Source organism: Hesperophylax consimilis, chromosome 20 (assembly GCF_061612785.1).
Source record: "Hesperophylax consimilis isolate HC1 chromosome 20, BYU_Hcon_1.0, whole genome shotgun sequence".
Lineage (NCBI taxonomy): Eukaryota > Metazoa > Arthropoda > Insecta > Trichoptera > Limnephilidae > Hesperophylax > Hesperophylax consimilis.
The window spans coordinates 14,090,732-14,103,026 of record NC_142855.1 but is presented as its reverse complement, the minus strand read 5'-3'; positions in this window follow the sequence as shown (position 1 = coordinate 14,103,026).

Below are 12,295 nucleotides of genomic sequence, written 5' to 3'. Positions count from 1 at the left end.
AAAACCATAGCAAATAATAATGGATATAGTAGTGAACTTATAGATAGTTTATTAAAGAAAAAGAATAAAAAACTCACACTGGCAATCATATCACAAGGTCTTACAATCAACAATGAAAATGATGTCACAAAAAAACAATGGGTTAAAATACCTTTTATTGGTAATATATCCAACAAAATATCTAGGATAACCAATAAAGACAATTGTAAAACAGCATTCTATAATGTAAATTCATTAGGTAAAATCCTAATAAATAATAAAGATAAAAGGGATAAAATGGAAAACTCAGGAGTTTACCAAATCAACTGTGCCAATTGCCCGTCTTACTATATAGGCCAAACAGGTAGATCATTCAAAACCCGCATAAAAGAACATTTTTCAAGCTGGGTAAATGACAAAGGCGAAATGTCGAATGTTGCGGCACACTTACTTGAGAATAAACACTCGTTTGACAAGGATAGAGATGTCAAATTTTTACATACCTGCGACAAAGGTCATAAATTAGATAGGCTAGAGTCATTAGAGATAACCCGCCTAACTAAAAAAGTAAACTCCAACAATGTTATGAACACAAAATTAGAATCAGTTGCTAAATCTCCGTTGCTATACCCATTATAATCAGTGTGTCACCTATTCTAAATATGTATTTGAATTATATAAAATCCATTAAAATATGTTTCCTAACCACACAATAGATTACCGATAGCTTTATGTTGGGTAAATCCTTAAATTGATAGTCCTAATAGGCATAATTATCATAGTTCTACAGATAAATTCATTTGATTTTAATAACAATACTTATTTGGGAAATATCATAGTTCACGAAAAACCCCTCATAATTCAAATCAACCTACTATGTTAACCCCTCCCCTCAATGTAATTTGCCTATGTATATAAACCCTAGTTTAAGACAAAAATTGAACCAGTCTGAAGATGGCCCTAACAGGCTGAAACCGGTTACGGTCAAATAAAAAACAAGTGGAAAAAAGTTTAAAATTGTGTTCTTTATATATATTTAAACCAATCACGTTGACTATTATTATTTTTCAATTAACAAGTGATATTCTAATTTAAACAAAAAAATGAAAAAATAATACTAGGGCAAACAAGCAAAGTACTGACGATAATCTTATAAATTTAAATGAAATCCTTAACTAGCTCTCAAAAACCCTCAATGACAGAATCAAGGAGATGGAAAAAACATTGTTTGTAAGCTAGACGCAAGATTCAAGGGCTTTACATATCAATTAGAACCTATTATAATTTCAGTGGAATTTTTATCTTCACAAATTGAAACTTTAAACACCAAAATGTTAGCTTTGAGCAGTAAAACAGCTAAAATTGATTCTCTTGAATGCGAAGTTATTCATTTAAAGGAAGTTATTAATGACGTAAATGTGAAAATGAATCAACGAGAACAATATGATAGACTATGTAATGTTGAAATTTTCAAAATGTAATGCAAAATCATGTGTTTTAGGTTTGAAAATTTTGTCGCCTAGAAATGTTTCAGATGCTTTAATTAAATACTGCGAATAGAATACATCTTGGCCTTTGAAATAATCGAGTTATTTTTTAGATAAGTCTTTTTATAAGCCCAGAAAAAAATAATGTAAAGGCCTATGAAAACTGCTTTAAAGTTCAAAATCTCTTACTTACGAACCCATTTTCGGTTATGATTTTATTGTATAATGTGGAAAATTAAGTTATTTATAAAATGATCGAAAATAAATTAAATATTTATGCCTGAACATCCACACAATAAAATAAAAGGCACTTTTTGGCCATATTTTTTTCTTGCAAAAATCAAAACAGGCGGATGGTGTTAAGCGGGAATTTAAACCTTATCGCCATTTTCGTAAGGGTTATTATTGAAAGCGGCTCAATTTAAAATATTACACGACGTAGTGCATCGCCTTAAAAGATTCCTACGTTTAAATCGCACACACCTTTTTAGTTATATCCTTACTTTATACATTATACTTTGATTTATTTACCATTTCAAGTAAGTACTATTATTTGAATTCAATATTAATTACAGCGTTGGTAATTTGCCATTACTAATTCATTTGTTTTTTCTGTAGGTGCAACTGACAATATTTTTCTTCATTCTTAATTCTTCTTTTTCCTAATATTAGTTTTTACCTTTGGAGTAAATTATTTTCATGTTTTCAGTATGATTGGTTTGCTACAAACATTAATAATTGTATGCAAAAACGAATACTTTATATTTGAAACTTTTCTTTATTTGCAACTGGCTGACGTGTACCCGGCGTTGCATGGGGTTATCCTTAGGAGATAGACATGCACAACCATGAACTTTTCTGTAGGCCTTTTTAAGATATACAATTCCGTGGTACATTATTTTGATGTATCTCATAAGGTTTAGCCAGTGTTAGCAATGTAAGCGCCCGAAAATACTTTTTACTACTTGATTACAAAACATCGACTTTCTATAAGTATAATTTACACGTTTTATATGTGTAAACCTTCCGGAAGAAAATCTCTAAGCGATAGTGAATTCTCTATTAAAATCTATTGCGTAGTTTAGAAGAACTAAGCGCACAAACAGACGCGGATAGCGACTTTATTTTATACTATTTAGATACAGATATCAGATATTATTATTTAGATTTGATGTTAATCATAGTATCAGTATTTGAATCAATTATTTTTTGTATAGTTATGCTATCATCTATGTAACCTGTTACACTTACATAAAGTATCAATTTTCCTTGTAAAAGCCGGATAAAACTTCTTAAAAGTTCTTGAACGTTTTTGGTTTATAAGTTACTAAAAATATATATGTTCCTTCATTGGAAAAGCATGCTACGAAAATTGTTAAAAACACACATTGTTCTGTCATGCTATATGTATGAAAAAATGAACTGGGTATCTTCAAATGCAACTAAGGCATCTCCCGAAAGATTTTTGTTCCATTTTAAACGAGTCGTGTTTTACTTAATATTTTCTTTTTTTATATTAACATGAAATTGGTATTTACATATCTCCCTTTCAAACCAATGAGGTATATAGACAGAGCCAGCTTTGGCGTTCGAAGTATGGGCCACGCATATCGGATCATTGTCCGAGGTGAGACAACGTTGATGGAACGTTTTTAAGTTCGAGGAATGGGGGATAAGAAGTGGAAATAAAAATAATAAAAAATCTATTTTTCCTTTTCAATATATTCACCAGATACCCTTATACATTTTTTGGATCTTTCAATTAACTTATCCCTCAAAAAAAATATTTGTCTTTGTCTAAAAAATACGCCGAAACTGCATCCTTCACTTCTTCATCACTTGAAAACTTTTTCCCACGAAGTTCTTTTTTCATGTTTGGAAAAAGGTAATAATCACTGGGAGCCAGGTGAGGACTGTAGGGTGGATATGCCCATCTTCTGCAGGGCAGCCATCACAACACGGCTCTTGTGAACAGGCGCATTGTCGTGCAGAAGGAGGACACCTTGGCTTCCTTTAATTGCTCTAGAATTGAAGCGTAGTAAACTCCGGTTATGGAAACACCTTTATCTTTGTAATCGATCAACAGGATTCCATCAGATTCCCAAAAGACTGTCGCCATGATTTTCCCAGCCGATTGTGACACCTTAAACTTCTTGGGTGGTGGTGTGCCTTTCTTGTGCCACTGCATAGTCCTGTTTAGAATCAGGTTCTTAATGATGAACCCAAGTTTCATCACCAGTAATAATTTGAGCCAACACTCGATCTTTGTATTCCCTACAGAGGTCCAAAAATGCACGAGAACACGTGCTGTTGTTGTTGAGGCGGCGCGCGTGAGCATTCTCGGCACCCATCTTGCGCTGACTTTAGTCATGCCAAGATGGTCGTGATGAATTTTGAAAATGGTTTTATCTGATACTCCAACCATTTCTGCGAACTGTTTCTTCTTTATTCGGGGATCTTATGTTGAATAATTTCCGGAGTGGTCACCTCCATAATCCTTCCTGGCCGTGGGTCGTCTTCAAGCCACTCCATGCTTTCTTTAAAGACGGTATGCCACTTGTAAACCATAGTTTTACTAGGACAAGAGTACCCGTAAACGGATGAAATCTCTTCCAGTATGATCTGAACTGATTTTGCTTGCTTGGTAAGGAATTTTATAATACCGCGGAACTCGATTTTCTCCACATTCACAATTCTCCCCATGATTGACTTGTTTGGTCGATGATAGCTCAAAGACCTAATTACGATAAAACCCGGTATTTATACTAACAATGAGTTGCTCAATTAGTACCTAATTCAGCGACACCCCCACTAATCACCTACCTACCCATTCCGCGAATCAAGGGTAAAACCTTTCATCTGTAAGTAGGGTTTTAATATAATCAGTAGTCGTGTCAATTGACTTATTAATGTTAAAAATTCGTAGATCATTTGCCGGCGGTGCGCGGCCATCAATCACCTTCGGTTCGTTGAGTTCGTCCGCGGTCGGGAGGATTCGGGCGACATCGACACCAGCCACACCCCTCTTCCTATTTTCCGCATGGAAACAATATTTCACCCTGATATTGCAAGGAATGTAGACTCTATTAAAATTAATTTTATCATTGCATCTCAATATACGAAAATCATGTTTTTTCTCGTAAAAATCAACTTCACAAGGACTTAGCCTGTATCGAGGTTAACAATTTATATTTGAGTGAAGCAAACATAGAGTAATGGTTCATTTATTAAAACAACATTTGAATCATTACTAATCATTAGTCATTATTCCCAAGAAGAAACAAAGTAGATAATAAATACAGCTAGGGTGATATTCAGTTTATAGCAAATGGGACTTATACAGGGTTTTCCAATAAGAGGTGTTATTTTGATATTAAAAGAAACTTTTCCAGTAAAAGATCAATGGTTTCGTTGATTGTGTGGCACGTAGCACCGTCTTGTTGAAAGTAAACGTTGTCCAGATCAATACCATCCAATTTCGGCCATAAAAAATTATTAATCATCTCTCGATAGCGCAATCCATTCACCGTAAATGTTTCTCCAGCTTCATTTTCGAAAAAGTAAGGTCCAATGACTCCGCCGGACCATAAACCGCACCAAACAGTCACACGCTGATGATAGAGAGGCTTTTCAACGATAACTCTTGGGTTTTCCGAGCCCCAGATGCGACAATTTTGCTTGTTGACGAAGCCACCGAGGTGGAAATGGGCCTCATCACTCAAGATGATTTGCATTTGATTCACTCAAGTGAATTTTAATAATTTCAATGCGTTGTTGAAGCGTGTATCGTTCCATTTTTATTAATAACGTAGTTTCTACTTGTTAAATGACAAAAAATGACAGCTTCAAAAGTAACGTCTACTTAAATAGCGGGCTATTCAAAATAACACCTCTTATTGGACAACCCATAACATCTAATTTATTTATATATATATACGCCTAAAAAGGCTTTTACATAGAAGTGATACATGATGCAGTGTACATAGAAGAATATCTGTATTATACAGGAGATATTGACAGTAAATAGATGTAATCCATTGTAAAGTAGGTACAAAATACACAATTGTAAAATTGTGATTACAAGTATAATGAGAAAATATTAAGAAATAATTAAATATGAAGCAATATTAGTAAAACGTAAGAGTAACTAGTAAAAAAGAAATTACAACAAAACTACATATAAGACAAAACATTAAAACTAATTTACCAACGCTACTCTAATTTGTAGGATTTGACAAAGTGTTGGTATAGATTATGCTTAATTCTATAAATGGAGTCAATAAATAAATCAATAGCACCCCCATACTTGTTGCCCAGATCATGCATCCTATTGGTCAGTGAGTGTGTCCATTATTATTATTAAACCCTTCAATAAAATATTTTGTGCCTATAAGTACTTTAAAATTAATCTACCTATCTCTGGCTGAATCCACAATCAGTTATGGAATCACTTCTTGGGGACATTCTTGTAAAACTAATATAAGTTATATTCAAACAGTACAAAACTCCCTTACAAAATTGTTAATCCATAAATATACCAATGCACACAGAAGCGACACTAAATTAATATACAAGTCTCTGAATGTTTTACGTGTCAGAGGATTATTGTATTATAATATTGTAAGTCAACATCTTATATTGTCTGATTCCTTGTATAGGGAAAGAGTTTTCCAAATACATAATACAAGATTCACTCAAAATGAAGGATTGGTGGTCCCGAAATGTACCAATAAATACGGTGAAAGAACCCTGAACTATATTGTACCCAGAATATTTAATAAAGTACCAATGACAATTAAAAATATAAACGTTTTTACAGCCAAAGTCAAATTTAATCTAAGGAAATGGCTATTGGATACTGAGGATTTATATTGATGCCCTACTGAAGACCTTGTTTTCCTAATTGGAATTCACATTCTAAGGAAATGGAAAATCGTTATAAATTTGTATTACCTTATGTATATTAAAACCATAGAAGTACTTGTTGATTAAATTCATTTGGCGTGTTTGTTATATGAGGGTTATACTGCTTTTTACATATTTATATTTATACAATTCTGTAATTTAACCAACTTATCTTTATTGTTAATTTATCATCAACATTATACATACCTACATACTGTTTTACCATTGTACCATGTTATTGCAAAAATGTTGTCATTATATACCTGCTGACAAACTACATAAGTAGTTTAGCAGGTTTAAATGTTAATAAATAAAAAAATTAAAAAAAGTACTTTGAATACATTTGTTCAGCTTGCAATATTTTCTGTTCATTTTCATTTCAAATGTGTATTCAAAATTCAATAATATTTTACTTGCATAAGATAAGGTAATAAATACTCTGAAATTGATCATTGATCACCAAAGTCTGTTATCATATAAAAGACGCAAAATTTATTTTTATCCGCAAGTATCAACAGATAAGAAACTAATCAATCATTATTCTTTAAATTATCACTACCTAAAATTGATAAAAAATTACATTATATGTTTTAATGTTTGTGGCATATTTGGCAATAACTTCTCGGTCAATATTAACAATAATTTATTTTTTATAACAAATAATTATAAGCAATAATTAGTCATCCGAAATACTAATACAAATTGAAAATATCTCCTGAGTAAAAATAAATGCCGCCAACGGGAATTGAACCCGCGCCTTCTGATGTCCGATCAGGTGCTCTGTATCCACTGAGCTATGTGGGCTTATTTCCAATCCGCCAAATGATTCAATATGTACTAGTACCTCAATCAACAATTACTGCTTATTATATTTTTTCACCTGTAAACAACTAACTTTATTTTTGCATGAAAGGCTTTGTAAGTGCTAAATTTCTCACTTAGATGGCGTCATATTGTTAAAAAACCGACCAAGTATTTGAGTGATGTTTTAAACACAAAACGTTGTATTCCTTATAAAGTAGGTTGGATAGAAAACATATTTTTGTCTGTACATAACTTTAAGACGAAGCTACAAACCAAAAATCTGTACATTCTTGGTATACCTTATAGCGTAGGTGATAGGCATTAAAATCGCTTGACAAACGGAGTCTAGAAACGTTCGATTTCAAACACAAAACTGGTTTTTATTTATTTTGTAAATAATTTTATAAGAAAGCAAAAAAATTAATCAAGTGTAACTGTCACAGATAATCTTAGCTATAATACTGTATTTTTTTTCCTTCTTTGCGTTCATACATTTATATTGAAAAAAAAAATTTAATAGTTTGCATTTATATTTTTTATTGAGTAATTTGTATTTTACTCAAGCGAAATTATAGTAAAACCTTCAATTTATCTAAAGCATATTTTTTGGTATTCATAATGTACACCAATTATTTATAAAGATTAATCAAAATAGTGATTTGGCATTAAGCTTCGCCTTACGGATCATTTTTTGAATAATATTTAGTTGCTGGTAATTGAACTGAAGACATGATCCCGAGCTTACTATGTTTTAAGAAAGATTATATCACTAAATGTATCAGACCACTATGTCATATGGTCCAATTTTCAGTTCATCCAATTTCTTCATGTTTAGCTTTTTTTTTATTTTTTTTTTTTTATTATTTTTTTTTTTTTTGTTTCCATTTTCCACAAATACCACGTCTCCTACATTAAAATCAAAGTGTTTTCGATTTTTATCAAATAATGTTTTATTGTAGTTATGTGATCTTATTGTGTTTTCTAGTGCTGTTTTCCTGTCTCTGGTCCAGTTACTATTTGATTTTGGTTGTTTTAATTCATTCGTTAAAATCGTGATGTCCTTACCATATAACAGGTAACTCGGTGCAAAGCCAGTGAGTGTATAGTCTCATTATATTTACTTACACATTCTCGGGCTATTGTTGTCCAGCCTGTCTTTTTTTCTTTTTCGTTTATTTATATCTGATTTTGTTAACTAACCATTTAAGAATGGTGCATTTACTGCTGTAAAGATTATTGGTATCCTCTTTTCTTGTAAAGATGTCTTGAATTCCTTTAAATTGATTCCCGGGTATTGATCGGTGAGTAGCATACCTATATCCTCTGTTTCTGTTATGTTAATAACTAGATTTACAAAGTCGTTAACAGTTTGAGTTTTTGAAGTAAGAATGAATGCATCTTGTAAAATGATCTACCAACAAATGTAGATTTTTTTAAGTTGATCTTGTACCTCCAAATCCTCCAATTGTGTCTATAGATACTATTTCAAATGGCTTTGTTGCTGGGCCTAAATGAGACATAAAGTCAAACTTGTTTTGTCTTCTTGATTTATTTTCAATGCAAATTTAACAGGTTCAACAAACTTTTATGATGTTTTTATTTAAATTTTTGGCTGTGTAATGTGAACTTTTCATCTTTTGCATTTGTCCAATTCCAATATGGCATAGGTTTTTATGTATTTTTTTATAACTTCGATACTAAACTCTTCTGAAAGAATTATTTTTTCTTTTTCTCTGATTTTTTTAAAGAATTTAAACTTCCGATTTTATGTCCGGGTTAAATCTTCCCCATAGGAAAAACTAAACCCTTCCACACACTTTTCCACAAATGAACATCTAGTCAATCAACATTATGCAAGTGCATTATATAAGCAAAATAAATACAAAACAATACAAGAATAACACGTCAACTCACCAGAGATCAAATGGGAAAATAATTCACCTACTCCAGATATTTTCGTATCAAAGGGTTCGGCTCGGTAGAACTTCTAACAGGGCCTATAAATCCTACTGATCCCTCAACATAAATATTTAAAAAATCTTTCGTTATCCTACATGTATTCAAAATGACCGACTTTTGCAACTTTATATGTACATTTTTTGATAGATTTAATACGTCTAAATTTTTAATGAGAGAGATAGGAATAATGCCAGTAGCCGAAATAACAAATGGTAATATTTTTATAGTTTGAGAATGCCAAATTCTTTTTATCTCATTTCCTAAATCTGTGTCTTTTCTTATTTGTGTTTTTCTATTAATTTGCTTTTTTTTATTTTGTATTTCTTCATTTTTATTATGATCTTCCAAAATATTTTCTAATTTAATGGTGTTCACGACTTTCAGTTGTTCATCTGTATTTTCATTTGATTCTATCACTGGATTTCTACTGAGACAGTCAGCTTCCAAATTTTGTTTTCCTGGAGCATATTTTATGGTAAAGTGATAGATAATATATTAAATAACCCATCTCTTCATCGGTTCTAGATTTGAGATTCATGTTTTCCAGTGGTTTGTGATCTGAATAAACTGTAAATTGTTTACTTATCAACCAGTATTGCCAGTATCTCACTACTTCTTTTATAGCCAAGCACTCCAAGTAAATCGCTTTTTTTCTTTTTCTGGGTTCCGTTTAGTTTTTTTTTTTAAGTAAGCTACCGGTTTTTCTTTTCCGTCATATTGAGTCTGTTTTAAAATAGCTCCAACACCTTCTAGAGAAGCATCTGTATATATGTTAATCGCTAAATCTTGATAAAAAAATTCTAGGATTGGTTGTGAGCATAGCAGGTTTTTATTGTTTCAAAAGCATTTTGGCATTTATCAGTCCAAATAAACTTTTGGTTTTTCCTTAGTAAATTATTTATTTATTAACGGACATCGTCCAAATTACAAAATTATAACACGAATACAGTAAAATGAAAAATACAGGAGTAGAAAAGGGTACATGAAAGCAAGGGGCAGGCAGATATAATATCAGAAAATAAAGTGACAAGTCGAATCAAGTCAAGACTACGCCGTGGGTCAGGACCACAGGACACTTATAATATTCCGTCACTTGTTTAGCGACTGGCAAAAATCATTCAGACTTAACCCAAAAAAGTTAAGGTTTTGACTCGAATTGACCAGTCTACACATTCTGGACAATGGTGAATAATATCCAAAATTTGTCGAATGATGGTTGAGGAAGAGCAGTTCATTATTTCTGAGTCTGTGCGAGGGGATATTGAAGGGAATGAGTTGCAGTAGAGTAGGTGAATCTATAATACCATTTATAATTTTGAAAAAGCAAATGAGGTCATTTCTTTCACGACGGACTTCCAAAGGAGAGAAGTTTAGAGTTAGTTCAATTTCATCATATGAGTATTTGCCTTTTTCTAATCCTAGCCTCCTAGCAATCCCTCTTAAGAACCGATGTTGAACAGATGCAATGCGTCGAATATGGACAGCATAAAAAGGAGGCCAGATAACACAAGCATATTCAAGATGGGGGCGAACCAAGGAGCAGTAAAGAGTTCTAAGGGTATTTACGTTTTTGAAGTCCGAAGTGATTCTAGTGATGAAACCAAGTAGTTTGAGGGATTTATTAACGATTGCAGTTATGTGATCCCGAAAAGAAAGCTTGCTATCAAGAGAGACACCAAGGTCTTTAATAGATGTAACAGTTACTATGCAATTTTTTTTTATTTTTTATTATTTATTAACTTTCAAAAATACATTTTTTTACAATTAAGTCCCGTTAAACTGATTGATATCAGTTTGTCAACGGGTTCTTTTAACAATTACTTTTTAAATACATATACAATTTTAACAAGTACATAAAATATACACATAATTACATTAATACAAAAAATTCTTTCACATAACCATTTTTTTAACATACATTTCCTTCTGTGAGTCAATTCACAGCGTTTTATTGAGTATGGTAACATGTTGTAAATTATTGGAACGAGGTATTCTAGAGTTCTTTGACCGTATTTATTCAGGTATCTGGGAACTACAAGTCCATCGTTTACAATTAGTCTTGTATTATGAACATGTGTCACTATTTTATTATGTTCAGATTGAGATGTATGCTGACTCGCAATTTTAAGCCACAATAAAGCACGAACAGATAATACATTTACAGAGTTGTATAGTAATGACTTTGGTACGTCATTTCTCTGTTCGTATTTAGTTCTGTTTAATAATAATTTTACCAAAGAATATTGTACATTTTGGACTAAAAGAAGATTTGTTTTTGTTGAATGTCCCCATGAAGTTATTCCGTATCTTATTAGGGATTCCGCCAATGATAGGTATATTATTTTAAGGGTATTTGGTGGAACAAAAAACTTCAATCTATAAAGTTTGCTCACTATAGCTCTAAGCCGTGTGCACACTTTTTGTATATGTATATCCCATTTAAAATTACAATCAATTGTTAAGCCTAGATATACGTATTTTGAAACAAGTTCAATATTTTTGCATGAGCATGGTTGTATTACAAAGTTATGAATGCAATTAAAGTCATGAGAAATAATTTTAGGAGTTATGGTGATGTTATTATGAGGAGATCTGATGTGCATAAGCTTCGTTTTTTTAGCATTGATTATTAAACCTACATCATGTGACCATTTTTGAAGAGTGACAAAGTCAATTTAAAAATGAATCTAGTATTATTGCACTCTATGGAATATACTCATGATAAAGTTGATTTTTCCTAGAAATCGTCTCACATTCTTCTGTGTTTTTGGAACAGGAAAATTCCTTATTAAAATCAAATTATCTTTTACTGGCTTGACAGAATTATTCTGAATTATATGACCTTAATATTTTACCATGTCTGGTGCAAATGTGCATTTTGTAAATTTTAATCTAAGACCTTCTATTTTGATTGCATTTAGCAGCTTTGTTAGATGATCAATGTGTTTAGCAAAAGTTTTTGGAAATAAAATAATGTCAGTAATTGACAGTAAAATCTGCTAGTTTATATTTTCTCAATATATTTCTTAATATCGTCTGAAAAAATGCCGGAGAAGTCTTTAATCAAAAAGGCAGGAAAGTCTATTGATAATGCCCCCTGTGTTACAAATCCTGTTTTTCTTCTACCTTCAATCCGCAAGGGAATAGACCAAAAGGCAGAG